This window comes from Muntiacus reevesi, chromosome 22 (genome assembly GCF_963930625.1).
Source record: "Muntiacus reevesi chromosome 22, mMunRee1.1, whole genome shotgun sequence".
Classification (NCBI taxonomy): domain Eukaryota; kingdom Metazoa; phylum Chordata; class Mammalia; order Artiodactyla; family Cervidae; genus Muntiacus; species Muntiacus reevesi.
This window is the reverse complement of record NC_089270.1, coordinates 19,529,306-19,547,856: the sequence shown is the minus strand read 5'-3', so window position 1 is coordinate 19,547,856 and position 18,551 is coordinate 19,529,306. Positions and strand designations below refer to the sequence as shown.

Genomic DNA, 18,551 nt, shown 5'->3' with positions numbered 1-18,551 from the left:
TAACATATCTGAGGCTCAGTTGCTTCCTAACACTAGTAGTGGGGGGCATCACAGTTAATACCCACCTTGCCCTGGAAAGACTGGGGGACTTGGGAATGAAGAGAACTAACATACCTGAGACTCAGTTGTCTCCTTACACTGGTGGTGGGGGAGTGGGGGCATCACAGTTAACACTCAGCTTGCCCTGGGAAAAGCAGGGGAACTTGAGAACACAAGACCTGGAGCCAAAGTCTCAGCTCTCCTCCTGACTGTGGTTATCTCAGGATGTCTGTTTTATCTCGATGAACCTCAGCTTTTGAATCTTTCAATTAGCCCACATGCTGTAACTTAGGAAGGGTTTGTGTTGAGACAAAAATTGATTTGTTCTCAACAGGCCTTGGCTTAGGAGCTCTTCATTCAGTGATACAAGGAACTCGAAGAGTTGGAGCTGATGGGACTGGTTAGAGATGGCAGGTGGAATTTAAGCTAATTCTGTGGGACAAAGAAGGGCTTGGAAAAGATTTTAGAAATAGATCATCAAAGATGGTCCCCTCGCTTTATCCCAGGGATGCAAGGATTCTTCAACATTCACAAATCAATCAATGTGATACACCACATTAACAAATTGAAAGATAAAAATGATATGATTATCTCAATAGATGCAGAGAAAGCCTTTGACAAAATTCAACATCCATTTATGATTTAAAAAAAAAAACCTTCAGAAAGCAGGTACAGAAGGAACATACCTCAACATAATAAAAGCCATATATGATAAACCCAGAGCAAACATTATCCTCAATGGTGAAAAATTGAAAGCATTTCCCTTAAAGTCAGGAACAAGACAAGGGTAACCACTCTCACCATGACTATTCAACATAGTTTTGGAAGTTTTAGCCACAGCAGTCAGAGAAGAAAAAGAAATAAAAGGAATCCAGATTGGAAAAGAAGAAGTAAAATTCTCACTGTTTGCAGATGATATGATCCTCTACATAGAAAACCCTAAAGACACCACCAGAAAATTACTAGAGCTAATCAATGAATATAGTAAGTTTGCAGGATATAAAATTAACACACAGAAATCCCTTGCATTCCTATACACTAACAATGAGAAAACAGAAAGAGAAATTAAGGAAACAATTCCATTCACCATTGAAATGAAAAGAATAAAATACTTAGGAATAAATTTACCTAAAGAAACAAAAGACCTATATATAAGAAAACTATAAAACACTGATGAAAGAAATCAAAGATGACACAAATAGATGGAGAAATACACCATGTTCATTGATCGGAAGAATGTTTCAATATAGTGAAAATGAGCAAACTACCCAAAGCAATCTATAGATTCAATGCAATCCCTATCAAGCTACCAATGGTATTTTTCAGAGAACTATAACAAATAATTTCACAATTTGTATGGAAATACAAAAAGCCTCAAATAGCCAAAGCAATCTTGAGAAAGAAGAATGGAACTGGAGGAATCAACCTGCCTGACTTCAGGCTCTACTACAAAGCTACAGCCATCAAGACAGTATGGTACTGGCACAAAGACAGAAATATAGATCAATGGAACAGAATAGAAAGCCCAGAGATAAATCCATGCACCACAGACACCTTATTTTTGACAAAGGAAGAAAGAATATACAATGGAGAAAAGACAATCTCTTTAACAAGTGGTGCTGGGAAAACTGGTCAACTACTTGTAAAAGAATGAAACTAGGACACTTTCTAACATCATACACAAAAATAAACTCAAAATGGATTAAAGATCTAAATGTAAGAACAGAAAATATAAAACTCCTAGAGGAAAACATAGGTAAAACACTGACATAAATCACAGTAGAATCCTCTATGACCCACCTCCCAGAGTAATGGAAATAAAAGCAAAAATAAACAAATGGGACCTAATTAAAATTTAAAGCTTTTGCACAACAAAGGAAACTATAAGCAAGGTGAAAAGACAGCCTTCAGAATGGGAGAAAATAATAGCAAATGAAGCAACTGACAAAGAATTAATCTCAAAAATATACAAGCAACTCCTGCAGCTCAATTCCAGAAAAATAATGACCCAATCAAAAACTGGGTCAAAGAACTAAACAGACAGTTCTCCAAAGAAGACATACAGATGGCTAACAAACACGTGAAAAAATATTCAACATCACTCATTATCAGAGAAATGCAAATCAAAACCACAATGAGGTACCATCTCACGCCGGTCAGAATGGCTGCTATCAAAAAGTCTACAAACAATAAATGCTGGAGAGGGTGCAGAGAAAAGGGAACCCTCTTACACTGTTGGTGGGAATGCAAACTAGTACAGCCACTATGGAGAACAGTGTGGAGATGCCTTTAAAAACTGGAAATAGAACTGCCATATGACCCAGCAATCCCACTGCTGGGCATACACACTGAGGAAACCAGAACTGAAAGAGACACGTGCACCCCAATGTTCATCACAGCACTGTTTATAATAGCCAGGACATGGAAGTAACCTAGATGTCCATCAGCAGATGAATGGATAAGAAAACTGTGGGACATATACACCATGGAATATTACTCAGCCATTAAAAAGAATTCATTTGAATCAGTTCTAATGAGATGGATGAAACTGGAGCCCATTATACAGAGTAAAGTAAGCCAGAAAGATAAAGAACATTACAGCATACTAACACATATATATGGAATTTAGAAAGATGGTAAGGATGACCCTATTTGTGAGATAGCAAAAGAGACACAGATATAAAGAACAGACTTTTGGACTCTGTGGGAGAAGGCGAGGGTGGGATGATTTGAGAGAGTAGCATTGAAACATGTATATTACCATATGTGAAACAGATCACCAGTCCAGGTTCGATGCATGAGACAGGGTGCTCAGGGCTGGTGCACTGGGATGACCCTGAGGGATGGGATGGGGAGGGAGGTGGGAGAGGGGTTCAGGATGGGGAACACATGTACACCCATGGCTGATTGATGTCAATGTATGGCAAAAACCACTACAGTATTGTAAAGTAATTAGCCTCCAAGTAAAATAAATAAGTTTTTTTAAAAAAGATGGTCCCCTCTATTACCATGTCCATCTGCAAGGCCAGAAATGGGAAATTTTTCATCTAAATAATAATAATATTTTACAGTATTTAGGTATGTCTTTCAATATTCCAGAGTGCCTTAGTTGCTCAGTCATGTGTACAACTTTTTGCAACACCATGGACTGCAGCCCACCAGGCTCCTCTATCCATGGAATTTTCCAGGCAAGAATACTGGAGTGGGTTGTCATTTCCTCCTCCAAGGCATTTTCCCAACTGAGGGATCAAACCAATTGTTTATCACTGCCACCTGGGAAGCCAATTTTTTGTACTACTTTATGAGTTTCAAAGATTTTCATATTAATGGTTTCAATTGATGGTGTTTCTCTAGTGCTATCTGCTTAATTCTATTGAGGAAGACAAACACAGAAAAAAATGAGAAATTATTATCTGCAAGGCTGTTGGACAATTTTAAACCCAAGCTATATTCCAAAGGTTAATATTTCTGAATTCCTTCTTCCTTCATTTTTCCATCTGTAAGTAGAGTAAAAGAACCCCTTACTGTTTCTCCATTTCTAATAAGATTATGTAAATGAGGTGTTCTGGTGAATTCTAAACATGACAAAGAACTGTTATTATTGTCTATGATCCATCAACTCTGTTGAGTGAAGGCATTTTTCTTAGTCATTCTAACCAGCAGCAATTCCAAATCAAAGAAAGAATTCAAGGTAACCCAAGAGAAGTCTATTTATCCAGGAAGTATTCATGCAAAAGGGAAGTCCACACAATGAGCAGAGAGAGGGTGCGGCATCAGCTAGGAACCCCAGAGGGTCCACCCAGCTGCCTAGACGTCCAAAGCTGGCACTGAGCAAATGGACTCCTAAAAATCACAGCAGGCATCGGGGTATTCGCTCAGCCATCTGACTCACTCACAGCATCTGGGCACAAGAAAAGTCTATTTCCCAAATCCCTCTTCTCTACCCCCATCTTCCCTAGCCACACGTACAAACAATCTGGACAGTACATAAGGCAGGGGATAATTTTAGGGGCTTCCCCAGGGCCTGGCTGGATGCTTTCCAATCATTTCTTTCTGGCCTATAAAATCAGATGCACTATTTCTTTATACATGAGAAAAAATGAAATCAGTTTCTATTTGCAGAATGAGATGAGGAAAAAAAATGAAAACTGCACACAGTGATGCCACAGATTCTTAGAAACGGCCTCCCTAAGCTAGGAGAGGAAGGAGGCAAAAGAGAAATTCGGAAGGAAAGGAAGTTCCATTTGCTAATGCTTGAGAAGTGTACCATGAGCTTGGCCTCACGTACATAAACACATCTGAGGTTTCAGAGCAAAGCTGGTAAATAAAATCAGTGCGATTTCTGGATTCATTTTAACCACTGGTTATGGTGTGGTTCAATCATCATGACCACTCCAGGAGCAAATCACAGTGTGTCTGTGTGTCTTTCTGTCTATGTGTGGCTCTGTTATGTCAGCCTGACCTCTCCCACACCACCCCCCTTTCTCAAATAGACACACAATACATGTTAACACATGAAATTTGGTTAAAATAAACATCAAGAATAAGCTTGTTAGGCTAAAAAAAAAAAAATTGCCTTGGGGGTTAGATTTCACAAAAGGCCTACCCTGGTTGAAGACTGGAATAGGAAAGAAGGAAATTGACAAGATAATACCAGCCAGTTTCAAGTACCCAAATGTGGTTACAAATGAAGTCATCTTATCACTCACACCCAAATTTTGCTAGCCACATAACCCTACCCACACACTGAGCATTTCAGGTTCTCTTCCAAGGATCCGTTCTTCATTTGGTATCAGTAGGTGTTCTCTGGGGGAGACTACATCCTAAAAACTCTTGAACCAGTCCAAGCAGCCACTGAACCTTGCTGGCTCCAGGCTGCCTGTACGTCTGGACCGCTCCTGCTCAAAACTACTCACTGCCCCCTTGCTAGACCCACAGTGCTCCCCCTGCATTGAACAGGCTCCCCTGTCTGACTGAGCTCTACTCTCTGCAATGGCCCCACAGCAAGGTTATTTGCGTCAACATATGTCAAGCTCTTTTTTGCTGGCACAAGGTAGCTAGATTCAAGGGACAAAAAGAGTTGGAACCACTGTCTGTCTCTTCCATCTAGGGTCCTATATCCTCACACCCTATTTCTGAGTCTGCTCCAGCAGTCCCATCTTGCAGTTTTCCTTCTTTCACTGGTATCTGCATTCCTCCTCCCATGCTGATAGAATTTCTTTCATAAATCTAGTTCAAGTTTACTTCTCAAAAAGTGCATTCTTCCTTAAATTTGACTCAGTTGAATGGAGATGGACGAACTTAGAGCCAGTTATACAAAGTAAAGTCAGAAAGAGAAAAGCAAATACTGTATATTAACCCATACATGTTACTAGAAAACTGGTTCTGGTACTGATGAACCTATATGCAGGGCAGGAACAGAGATGATAATGTAGCGAATGAACTTGTGAACACAGTAGGGAAGGTAAGGGTGGGACAAATTGAAAGAGTAGCACTGAAATACATACACCTCCATGTACAAAACAGAGGGCTAGTGGGAACCTGCCGTACATCACAGGGAGCTCAGTTCAGGGCTCTGTGATGACCGAGATGGGTGGGATGGGAGGGTGGGAGGCTCTAGAGTGAGGGTATAGATGGATACGGACAGCTGATTCACTTTGCTGTACAGCAGAAACTAACACAACAGTTCAGTTCAGTTGTGTCTGACCCTCTGCGACCTCATGGACTGCAGCACACCAGGCTTCCCTGTCCATCACCAACTCCCAGAGTTTACCCAAACCCATGTCCATTGAGTCGGTGATGCCATCCAACCATCTCATCCTCTGTCGTCCCCTTCTCCTCTTGCCGTCAATCTTTCCCAGCGTCAGGGTCTTTTCCAATGAGTCAGTTCTTCACATCAGGTGGCCAAAACATTAGAGTTTCAGCTTCAGCATCAGTCCAATATTGTAAAGCAATTATCCTCCAATATTTTTTAAAAAGTGTATTATTCCTGAAGAAATTCTCTGCATTCAGAGATTCCAGGGGTTATTACACAAGCGTTCAAGCTCATGTTGTAAATTATGACTGCTTCATATTCTTTCTCTACCTTTCAAACAGAAACATTTCTATTCTTTGCCATTCATACCATCCCCAACAGGCCACTTGCCAACAGGTTCCTACATGCCCAGGACACCAAGTAGTTACCATATATTTCCGTCCTCTTTGTTACAGTACCAGTGATGGCAATTCATGTCTGTATGCTTGATATTTTATATAAAGGATTTTCACATTTATTACACTAGAGCTTCACATCATCTGTGAATAATGCAAATCGAATATTGATACATGTATTTCAGAGCTATGAAAACTGACACTCAGAGAGGTAAGGAGATTTCCCCCAATTGCATTCAGCCAGTGGGGAGATAAGCCAGGTTCAGGATTCAGATCTTAAGACTCTGGGTGCAGGTTCTTTGCAATTCATAAGGCTGCTACTCTTTAGTTTTCAGCCCCATGTGTCTCACTGAAGGTACCCCCAATTCACTTTCAGCCAAATTCAAATAATCTCCATGAAAGTAAATCCCCATGCTTTCAAACTATCCAACAGAGTTTTCCAGGGAAGCAGGGCATCATTACTCCCTCTGTCCCACTGGAAATACGATAAGGAAGCCCACTGAGTAAGTGTCCTTTGGAGTAAATTAACTTTAGAATAATCCAACCTGGCTTTAAGCCAGAATTCTCCACTAACAGCATGGAACACAAAAGTCTGATGAATAAAACCTTGACTTATGGCATGGATTTGCTTCACTTGACCTATTTTGAGGATACATGTTTTTGCAAACCAACTGAAAAACAAAATACCCTGTATTTAATTATATTGCAATCTATGGTTGAATTTCATTTAAATGACATTTATAATTGGTACATTTTTCAAGAACTGCTTCTGTCACAGTTGCATATAAAAGTATATTATCACCATTCGTGCAACAGCAGCCTAAGTTAGAATTAACACACATCCCATAGGTTGAGGACAAGTCACTAAAGGACAATAGCTGTCACATTTCAATTAACTACAATTAAATATATCCAGAAATAAACTGGTACCCAGATTTTTATAAAGCTGCATAATGTTTTCAAAATTGATCAGCACTAATTGAGCACCAATGTTGTGCTCAGCACTATGGAGAATTCATAAAAGTATACCAGCTGGGCTGTTTAAAATCCTAAAAGATGAGGCTGTTAAAGTGCTGGACTCAATATACCAGAAAATTTGGAAAACTTAGCAGTGGCCACAGGACTGGAAAAGGTCAGTTTTCACTTCAATCCCAAAGAATGGCAGTGCCAAAGAATGTTCAAACTACCATGCAAGTGTGTTCATTTCTCATGCTAGTAAGGTTTTGCTCAAAATCTTTCAAGCTAGTTCATGAACTAAAAAATTTCAGTTGTACAATCTGGATTTAGAAAAGGCAGAGGAACCAGAAATCAAATTGCTAACATCCACTGGCTCATAGAGAACCTAAGAGAATTCCAGGAAAACACCTACTTCTGCTTCATTGACTACACTAAAGCCTTTTAACTGTGTGAATCACAACCAACTGGAAAAATTTTACAGAGATGGGAATATCAGACCACCTTACCTGCCTCCTAAGAAACCTGTATGAAGGACAAGAGGCAACAGTTAGAACCAGACATGGAACAATTGATTGGTTCAAAATTGGGAAAGGTGTACATCAAGGCTGTATATTGTCGCCCTGCTTATTTAACTTATATGCAGAGTACATCATGAGAAATGCTGGGTTGGGTGAAGCACAAGCTGGAATCAAGACTGCTGGGAGAAATATCAACAACCTCATATACAAAGACGACACCACCCTTATAGCAGAAAGCGAAGAACTAAAGAGCCTCTTGATGAACATGAAAGAGCAGAGTGAAAAAGCTGGCTTGAAACTCAACATTCAAAAAACTAAGATCATGGCATCCAGTCCCATCACTTCATGGCAAACAGAAGGGGAGAAGTGGAAGCAGTGACAGATTTTCTTTTCTTGGGTTCCAAAATCACTGCTGACAATGCCTGCAGCCATGAAATTAAGACACTTGCTCCTTGGAAGGAAAGCAATGATAACCCCAGACAGCATTTTAAAGGCAAAGACACCACTTTGCCAACAAAGGTCCGTCTAGTCGAAGCTATGGCTTTTCCAGTGGTCATGTATGGATGTGAGAGTTGGACTGTAAAGAAGACTGAGTGCCGAAGCGCTGATGCTTTTGAACTGTGGTGCTGCAGAAGACTCTTGAGAGTCCCTTGGATGGCAAGGAGATCAAACCAGTCAATCCTAAAAGAAATCAACACTGAACATGCATTGGTCAGAACTGATGCTACTGGTAGCTGAAACTCCAACACTCTGGCCACCTGATGTGAAGAGCCGGCTCATTGGAAAAGACCCTGATGCTGGGAAAGATTGAAGGCAGAAGGAGAAGGGGACAAGAGAGGATGAGACAGTTGGATGGCATCACCCACTCCATGGATACGAGTTTAAGCAAACTCTGAGAGACAGTGAAGGAAGGGGAAGCCTGGCGTGCTACAGTCCAGGGGGTTGCAAAAAGTCAGACACGACTCAGCAACTGAACAACAGCAACAACAATAAGATATTATTTGTAAGATTAGTCAAAGAAGAGGGGATACTCAGGGTATGGAGATCAAGGTGAAAATACATGTCATAGTAAGTACTATCATAGATACGATGCTAAGTATTTTATTTGAATTATATAACTCTCATAACAATGCAATAAGATAGCCACTATTATTATTTTAATTTTACAGGAAATAAACGTGAGACACAAGGAAGTAATTTACTTAATTAGGGTCACATACACAATGAAATATTACTCAGTCATAAAAAAAGAATGAAAATGTCATTTATAACAAAACAGCTGGACCTAGAGATTATCATACTAAGTGAAGTAGGTCAGATAGAGAAAGACAAATATCATAAGATACTGCATATATGTGGAATCCAAAATAATGCTACAAGTGAATTAATTTACAAAATCGAAACAGATTCATGAACTTAGAAACCAAACTAATGATTACCAAGGGGAAAGGAGTGGAGGGATATATTAGGAGTTTGGGATTAAAATATTAGACTGTGGCTGTTGTTCTTTAGTCTCATAGTTAAGAAGTAAGGGAGCCAGGATTGGAAGCCAAGTGTTTGATTTATGAGCACATGTACTCTTAACCTCTTTGCTTTATTTGGGTAAGCCTTCATAAACAACTGGGTCTTTATTATGGCTCTGAAGATTAGATAGCGTTTAGGCAGGATGAATGGGAAGAATGAGGATAGGTCATCATATTGCAGGATAAACAAAGAGCATAAACAAATACGCAGGGCAAGAATTTGTATCTAACAGGTGAGGATCCCTGAAGGAAATCAATGACAAGCAGTAAAGTTGGGTATGCAGAGTGAGACACTTAACTGAATACCTTACGAATAACCTAGGTGGAATTTAAAGACTTGACCCTTTGAGAATAGAAAGTCATACAGACTCATCTGTAGGGAAGTGATAATGAAAAGGCACTGTGGTGTCCCAGCAGCATATTCAGGAAAAGGGGAGAGGAGGGAGACATCAGGGGGCAAATCAATTAGCAGCTTACCATGAAAACCCCTACAGACCCCACTAGTCCTCGGTCATAGCATATACTCAATAAATATTTGTCAGATCAGTAGATGATGACTAGAAGCAATAAAAAGAATGGTACAAACTCCAAGACAAAATCTGCAAGAATCACTGACAGTGTTCATGAAGAAAGAAGAGAAGAGAGTAAGCAAAGCTGGCACCAAAGTGCTACTCTAGGAGAAAAGAAGACACGGGGAGCTTTGGGCTGATGATGGTGTTGGAAAGTAAAAGTGGGTTTCAGGTGGGGAGCAGAGAGAATGATGATTTCGGCTTGAAAATGCAAACTTTGAAAGGGACGTTAGAATACTGTTAATATATTGTAGATATTTGGAGAAATAGACCTAGAGTACATTTAAGACTCTCTAAGAGTGGGAAGCACAGTCCTTACTCATCACAAAATTCAAATTAAAGTTGTGTTTTTATTTACTGGCCACTTCAATAGGCAAATCTAAGTAGGCAGAACTTTCCTAATATAAACATCACCATTAGATCTATTGTGTCTTTTCAAAGATTCACAAAGTAGAAATTCATAATACACAAGAAGGTCATTACGAATTGAAAAGACCTAAGCAAAAAGAAAAAAAATCAAAGAGTTAAGCTCCCATCCATGCTCCCCATGACATGCAGCCAGCACTGGCGATTTGACAGATGTGAAACACTAGCGTTTCCTTATCAAAATACAAAAAAAGGGGGGAAATCATGTAACGGTTTCTCAGCAAGAATCCATTAGACAGATGTAATCATAATGGGACCACATATTCCTATAACTGAAACGCGAGCATTTAGGACCACATGCGGAGTTTAAAAGCAGCCAACACAAAAGGTAAGTAGAGTTGCCTGTGTGTATACAATGGCTCAGATGTGGCAGAGCCATCCAATTGGCCTTCAAACCAACCGAATGGGGAATTTACAAGACAAACTCAGTATCCATTAGCTTAAAATTCAAATGACCCTTATAGAAAGCCCAGCTGTGGCAATGGGAGCTATTATTCTCAAAGTAAACTTCTCCTTTATGATCATCTACCAACATCCAATCACTGAAGCAATAGCCACACTCATCCAAGTTATCTGCTTTCAAAACAGCCAGACCACATGGTTCTTCCTTTAGATGCTTGAAGCGGTCAGAAGGACCAAGTGGATGAGAGTATGCAAGATTCATTTATGCAGACAAAGGAGCTCACTGTAGTGGATAAAATCAAGATCTTCCCCAGGCAAATTAGAAGGGGAAAAACACTGCTTCAAAGTACAACTTTCTTCAAGGGAGAAGGGATGGAGTCAATTAAAATATATAGTCAGAAAGATCCATTAAATATAGCCTGGGGAGGCCATCCAACCAATGGAGCGCATTTGTTATTAGTGAATGCAAAAAGAGAAAGAAATTGAAATTTGAGTACAGTGTTCAAAATTAAAAACTGTGTCATAAAATATTATCAGGTAACATGTTAACCTTTTACCCAGTTTAGAGGCAGGATATTCATCAAAAGTCATTTGGTAAGTTAGTTGTTTGAAACTCTGAAAATATGCACCTCCCCCTGAAAATAGTTATGCATGGTGAACGGTTTCCCAAGAGAGGCCCCAAAAATCTAACGTATAGTATAATAAGGTGTAAGTAGAGTACTGGGATAATGAAGTAATACAAACTGCTCTGTAAAAATAGAATCTTGCCATCCTACATAGCAGTGCTTTTCAAATTATGAGTCACAAATCATGAAATCGATTCAATGAGTTCTTCCCAGTTTAATTCTTAATAGAAAGTAATAAATGGAAAGGAAAGGAAAGAATAAAATTGCAAAGATCAAGTACATCCCAGGTGTAAGGAGAAGTATTATTTTTGAAACTTAACTTCAGTGTTACAGGTATAAATAGCTATGTGCCTTCAGGATTGTTATGTAAAATATATTTCTGACAGTGACTCGCAGTCAAAACAGTTTGAATGTCTCTTAGCAAGGCTTCCACAGGGCATCCAGCACAAAGCTGGCATCGCACAACATTTGCTAAATGAATGAATGAGTGACTGAACTGGTGAACACATGAAGAATGAACACACAGAATGCTAGGAATACACCGCTCTCAGTCACAGCCCTGGAACTTGCAGTGGAAAGCCTGCTCGCTCCAGCATTTCCATACTAGTGAGGCAGTGGGGACAGACAGCTGCCTGGCTAGAATTCCCTACAGGTGACATTGTTGGCCTGGAACAGGACCTCTGACACAGAAGGGGCTTTAAAGAGGGAAGGATGGGGAAAAGCTTCCCATGGTTGAGTGGGATTGGACTCTAGGAGCTGGATTCTGAGGGGAAGAGGAAGAAGGGAAGCAAGGTTGCCAGATTTAGCAAATAAAAACACAGGATGCTGGTTAAATTTGAATTTCAGATAAACAAATAATTTAATGGCAAAGAAAACCATTAATCTTCAAGGTTGAACGCATCAGACATTTATTTGATGCAAAGCTAGGTGCAAAATCCTCTGTTAGGTCTTGTGGAAGGAAAAAAGACTTGGTTGTAAAGGTTGACGAGGTCAGAGACACACAGACTAGAATCTCAGTAATGACCATGTACTGAGCACTAGTCTAAGTACTGGGTTGGCCAAAAAAGTTCATTTGGGTTTTCCATACCATCTAATGGAAAAACCCAAACAAAACTTTTTGTCAATGCAATACTTTTCCAGTCACTAACTCATTTGACCTTCACCACCCTGCAATCAGCAGTGCTATTATTCCCACTGAAGCTAGAAAAGTGAAACGTAGAGGAGCTACAAGAGAAATTTGTTCAAGGTCTTACAGAGGAACAAACATAAATAACATTCAGTGGACCCATGGAGAGGGTTGGATGTTGTCCAGCAAGTGGATCTGGAGATGAGATTTGAGCTAAGAAGAGAATGTTAGTAGGAGAATATTCCAGGCAGAGGAAGAGCTTGGAGGTGAGAGGATATGGTTAAGAAATGGGAAGAGACTAAAAAGTCGCAAGAACACTGGAAGGATAACAGGAAGAAGATAAGACTGAATATGAAAATTAGGTAGGAACACACCGTTGAGGGGAACTACATATCCCACTAAATCTGTGTGCAGTGGTGAATCACCAAAAACTGGGGGTATATAAATGAGCACTGTGCTCAGGTGGGCTATTAAGGAAAATGACTTTGGCAACAGTGCAAGAGACCAAGTGGGTAAGACAGAGATCAGAGGCCAGGAAAAGATGTAGATAACTCAGCGCAGCTGGCTGGCAAAGCATGTGGAATTGGAATCCCGCATGTACCTCCCAGATTAGACCTGGAGTGGGTTTGTGACCTTGGACAACTCGTGTAATGACTCTGGGGTCCTCACTTCTGAAACAGGGAAGACAACATCAATTCTCTCATAACGTTACATGGAAATAAGACAGGACGACACACAGGAAACATCCCACCCCACCTCCAAATGGAGGTTATTTGTAAAGGGTCACAGACATGGAACTTGAATCTTCCCTTTAACAATTCCTCTGAGTTCAATCAACCTTGGGTTGACCATTTCCAGAAGTAAGATACTCATGCCATCCCAACGGTAATACAGTGAGAGAAAGAATGTGAGAGAATGGGGTTTGCCTTTTCTACTTCCAAAGACAAAGAGTATATTTAGAAATGAAGCTGAGGTAGAAAACAAAAAGTAAAACAAAGCAAAAAACTAAATACCAAGTAACTATAGTTGAGGGAGGGAGGTGAACCTTGAGATCCTCACTGTAACACACATTAATAGGATGGTCTTAAGCAAATAAACTCTCTAAAACTCAATTTTCCTGGTTGCTAACACCAAAATTGTGAAGCCATTGAGAGGCTAGCTGGTATCATGTATACTATGCCCTTAGAACAATGCCTGGCCCAGAGTAGGCAATAGCTATTTTGTGTTACACATAAATTTAAATGAAACTATAGTTACAGTTGTGTACAGATGCGAAAGTTGGACCATAAAGGAGGTGGTTTGTGATGCTGGAGAAGACTCTTGAGAGTCCCTTGGACTGCAAGGAAATCAAACCAGTCAATCCTAAAGAAAGTCAACCCCGAATATTCACCGCAAGCACTGATGCTAAAGTTGAAACTCTAATACTCTGGTCACCTGATGCCAAGAGCCAACTCATTGGGAAAGACCCTGATGCTGGGAAAGATTGAGGGCAGGAGGAGAAGGGGGCAACAGAGGATGAGATGGTTGGATGGCGTCACCAACCTGATGGACATGAGTTTGGGCAAGTTCTGGGAGTTGGTGATGGACAGGGAAGCCTGGCATGCTGCAGTCCATGGGGTCAGAACGAGTTGGACACAACAGTAACTGAACAATAGTTGCAGTGAGGCAGTAATACTGGGGGAGACAGAAAACAGAACGTGGAGATAAGTAGAATGCACATGAGGTGTGACAGTTCTAGAGGACATCCATGAGAGTGGTGGGGAATGGACAGCCCTTTTCTGTAGAGCCAGATGTGTTCTGCCCAATGAATGTGGTCTCTGAAAGGTGCCCTGCGAGGTCACACGATGGAGGGTGGCAGGATGAGAGATGCAGCTTTGCAGACTGAAGATAGAGGGCTCTGGGAGGAGAAAAGGCATTCGCCTCTGCCTACATGATTCTCCTGCCACTTCCTATCCTGGAGCCAGACCTCATCACTGACCAGCCCTGAGGCGCAAAGCACTACTGTGGGTGGAGGTGGGGACAGGTTCTTAATATGTCAGAGCTTAAAGGGGAAGAAACTGATGGCAGGACCCGACATCCAGCCATCCAAGCCCACAGGACACAGAGAAGTAGAACCTGCTGGGTCTGAAACCACGTACCCGTGGGCTTAGATATCAGAACGCTCAGGAAGCCCACTCTTTTTGCAGGACCTCTGCCTTCATGTACTGCAAACCGCATTCCAAACATCTAACCCCATGCTCACGGTGCCACCGTGGCTGGAGTGAACTTATGGTCCTTTACTTTCTTTTTTCCTTGAAATTTTAAAGCCGTTTCTCAAAGACTTGGCTTGTTAACTGAAATACTAAGAAAAAGATGAAACAAAATGATCACGAAGACATTCTGTTTCAAACGCACACCATCTGTCCTTAGCCTCTGAAGATGATGCAGCCGGACACGCACTGGCATTGTTTTGCAACCACAGTGACTTCTGGCTCCCGTGTCCTCCACAGTCTGGCACCCGTCCTCCTTGGTCAGACAACGGCAAGCACACGAGAGGTCCTGTCGGGACTCAGGGTTCTTTCAGGTAGAATTTCTTCTGCGTAAACCTATTTGGCCTGCGTAGGAAGCAGCTAGGGCTTCCCCTGTCGCTCAGATGGTAAAGAATACACCTGCAATGTAGGAGACCTGGGTTCAATCCCTGGGTCAGGAAGATTCCCTGGAGAAGGGAATGGCAACCCACTCCAGTATTCTTGCCTGGAGAATCCATGGACAGAGGAGCCTGGAGGGCTACAGTCTATGGGGACTCAAAGAACCAGACATGACTTAGCACTCACACACACACACACACACACACACACACACACACACACACGAAGCAAATAAATTCCTGGTCAGCTCCAAACCAAAATGAAACCGAAGGCCATGCATCATGTAAACACCCATCTCTGCTCTTGATTTCCCTGAAACTGAAGGTAACCTCCACAGTTAGGAAGAGAGTGTGTGGTGGAAATGAAAAGCTGCCTAAAATGTTCTCAGATCCTAGCACGCCTTCCACTTTTAGAAAAGGAATATTTAGAAAGATTTAAGAATCTCTTTCTTACAACACTTCTCTCCCTCCCAGACGTCAAGAGCTCTCAACAACTGCCTCTTGGTTTATGACTGAGCGCGTTGAAGGGGTTGCTGCCTGAGAAGAAAGCATCCTTGAAACACATCCCTGACTCAGTTATTCATCTGTCTGAGGGCACAGATTTTCCCCAACAGGGAGGAAACGGATGATCACTTAACTGTTCCAGCAGCACTGATTAAAAGTGACACCTGGGTGAAGTGTCGGGGGTTGATTCAGCCAACGCTGCATCCATCGGCTGTAGAAAGGAAGAGAGCAGATGCCACGGCAGCTCCTGCCTCTGGGTGCTTAAAAATAACCCAGAGCAAGACACAAGGAGACGGCAAGGACTGAGGGAATTCCCGCTCCCTAGAGTTCTTCAAAGAACAAACAGCCACTCATTTTCTTAACTGTCTCAATAGGTCTCTAGGGGCTTCCCTGGCAGCTCAGGGGCAAAAAATCCACCTGCCAAGACAGGAGACGCGGGTTTGATCCCTGATCCGGGAAGATCCCACGTGTCACAGAGCAACCAAGCCTGTGCTCTTGAGCCCCTGAGCCGCAACTACCGAGCCCTCGTGTGCAACTACTGAAGCCCGAACACTTAGAGCCTATGCCCTCCAACAAGAGAAGCCACCACAATAAGAAGCCCACGCACCACAACGAGGGAGTAGCCTCCATTCACTGCAACCAGAGAAAAAGCCCCAACAGCAACGAAGACCTAGCACAGCCAAAAATAAATAAAATTGTTGAAAATAAATATATAGGTCTCTGACTAGTTTCTGAGACCCCCTCCTCCCAGCCATGATTGAGAGGCAATTATTTTAAGAAGTTAAGGTGGGGCATCTATTCGGTTGAAGATAAAACAGGCAGGAATATACCATTAAAAGGCAGCATGCACAACTGAAATTGCTTGGCATGGATTCTGGTAATTTCAGAACAAAAATCCAAACACAAGTGAAGAGAAAGCCAAAGAGAAAAGCCATTTTCAAGAAGCACCTCGGGTGTCCAGAACCACCCTCAAATGATGCCCAACCTTTAGGTCATGCTAACATGCTAAGTTGCTTCAGTCATATCCGATTCTTTGTGACCTCACAGACTGTAGCCCACCAGGCTCCTCTGTGCCTGGGATTCTCTAGGCAAGAATACCGGAGTGGGTTGCTATTTTCTCCTCCAGAGGATCTTCCCGACCCAGGAATTGAACCCACATCTCTTACATCTCCTGCATTGGCAGGCGGGTTCTTCACTAGTGCCACATGGAAAGCCCTTACAGAGAAGCAAATGGGCAGAGACGCTGCGTGCCAAAGGAGACAGTTCATGTTAACTGCAGGCCTGGACGACTTGACTTTTCCAGCCTCTTCATTACATCTTAGATTTCAGGCTACCATGCACCCAGGCATTTCAGTCTGGTTTCTCCCTGTCTGCCCATATTTTCTCAGCTCCTCTCTTCCCTACGGTCGGGATCTCCCTGCTTCAAGACGGTTTTGTCACGCAGCAGAGATTCTGGGTTCATCAGCCTGAGCTCCAAATTCAAAGGGATGGGACCACAGGGCCTCAGAAGGTAAGAAGACCTACAACTGTCCGAGATGAGAAAGACTCAGCGGCAGTCAGGGAGGAGACTCAAGAGTCGGAATCCTGAAGAGGTGGCTTATTGAAGGATGATTCCTGCATCCTGAGAGGGGAGACCAAATTCAGCTTCTCTCTGACCAGTCAGGAAACTGAGGACTGAGGTACTCCAGAGGCAGCCTGAGGCTGGCAGGGGCCTAGGACTCAGGGAGGAGAACCGCACAGGCACGCACCGCAGTGCAGGTTAACCTGGCCACGGCCGCGGCCACGGTCCTCTGGTCCAGGCCTGGCAGTCAGGCAGTCAGCAGGTGGAGCAGACAAAGGACACACGGGTTCCAGAGGTGGGGCTGGGGGAGTTGTGCACAGGGTGACGCTGTCCCTACTGAGTGGCCCCCATGGGATTCCTGTAAAACCGTCGGTGCCATCCTTCACCCCAGGAGAAGCCAGCCACCCTCCTCTTACACGCCTCCTTGCAGAGATGTTCACCGCAGCATCACTGCCGCCTCAGACAGGTGGGAGCAATTCGATGTACCTGCCTTCAGCACTGCGATTCGTTCACCCGAGGTGGCCAATCCCATTTTTAACCCTTGTCATCCCCAAGCGATCTTACTCCCGAAAGAAGAAAGGAGTTAACTTCAATGGAGTTGGCGCTGTGCGGGAGGCTGGGGGAGGGGAGCGCAGGAGGGCGGCAAGGTGGAAACCTCCCGACCCGAAGACCGCACGTCCCGGTTTGTTTTGGTTTGGGGTTTGAGGTTTTTTCAGATGAAAACGAAACGGCAAGAAACAAAGTAGGCAGCAGAGAGGGACTACAGGGTACCCGCTCATTTTCACACGTTCCTGGCCTTTTAGGGAAGGAGCAACTCGTAAAACTCGATTAACAGAAAACGTGTTTGCCTACTAGGGAAGGAAAACAAAATTTTCACCGAGGTCCGGAGGAGCTAGATTTCAGGCTCCCTGGGGTCCGGTCCCCCCCCGACCCCCACCCCCGGCCATCCTCGCGCCCCACCCCAGACCTGCAGGTGGAAACCAGCAAGAGAGGCGGTCCAGGCCCCCGCCGGGGGTCGCCGCCCGCGCCGACGGCCGCGCCGCGGGGACACGCCCTCCACCTACCTCAAACATGGGAGAGGCGCCCTTGCTCGGCAACGTGCAGCCCAGGAGCTTGGCTAGAAACTTTGCCATATGAGGCAGGGGCTCTCCCGAGGCGCCGGATCCGTCCTCCCGCGGCGCGGGGGCCCGAGCGCCTGGGTCTCGCCCGCAGCCGGCCGGCCAGCGCCGCCCGGGGCTGGGGGCGGCCCGCGGCGGGGCCGGGCCCGGGGGGAGCGCGCCTGCCGCCCGGCCGCCACCGCCGCCCGGCGTGCGGGGTGCGAGTGCGCGCGGCCGGGTCCGCCCGGGAGCGGGGCGCCGCCGTCTGCGCTAGCCTTTCCCGCTGAATGTCACTCTCGCCCGAGTACCGGGAAGGGCCCCGCCGAGGGCGGGGCGGGAGGGCCAACGCGCCGCAGGACGGGCGCCGCGCGCGGGCAAGGGCACTGGCGGGCAGAGCGCCGAGGCGCGGGCACCGGAGGCCCGGCCC

At 43.8% G+C, this 18,551-nt stretch overlaps 1 long non-coding RNA gene across 1 annotated transcript in view; it reads right to left on the bottom strand.

The window, feature by feature from the left end:
* LOC136153083 (uncharacterized) overlaps window positions 1–18,323 on the bottom strand; it is a 452,303-nt gene extending 433,980 nt beyond the window's left edge. The window contains exon 1 of the long non-coding RNA XR_010660328.1: window positions 18,092–18,323. This is a non-coding gene — a long non-coding RNA (uncharacterized lncRNA). The remainder of the gene's footprint in view (window positions 1–18,091) is intronic.
* Between the last annotated feature and the right edge of the window lie 228 nt (window positions 18,324–18,551).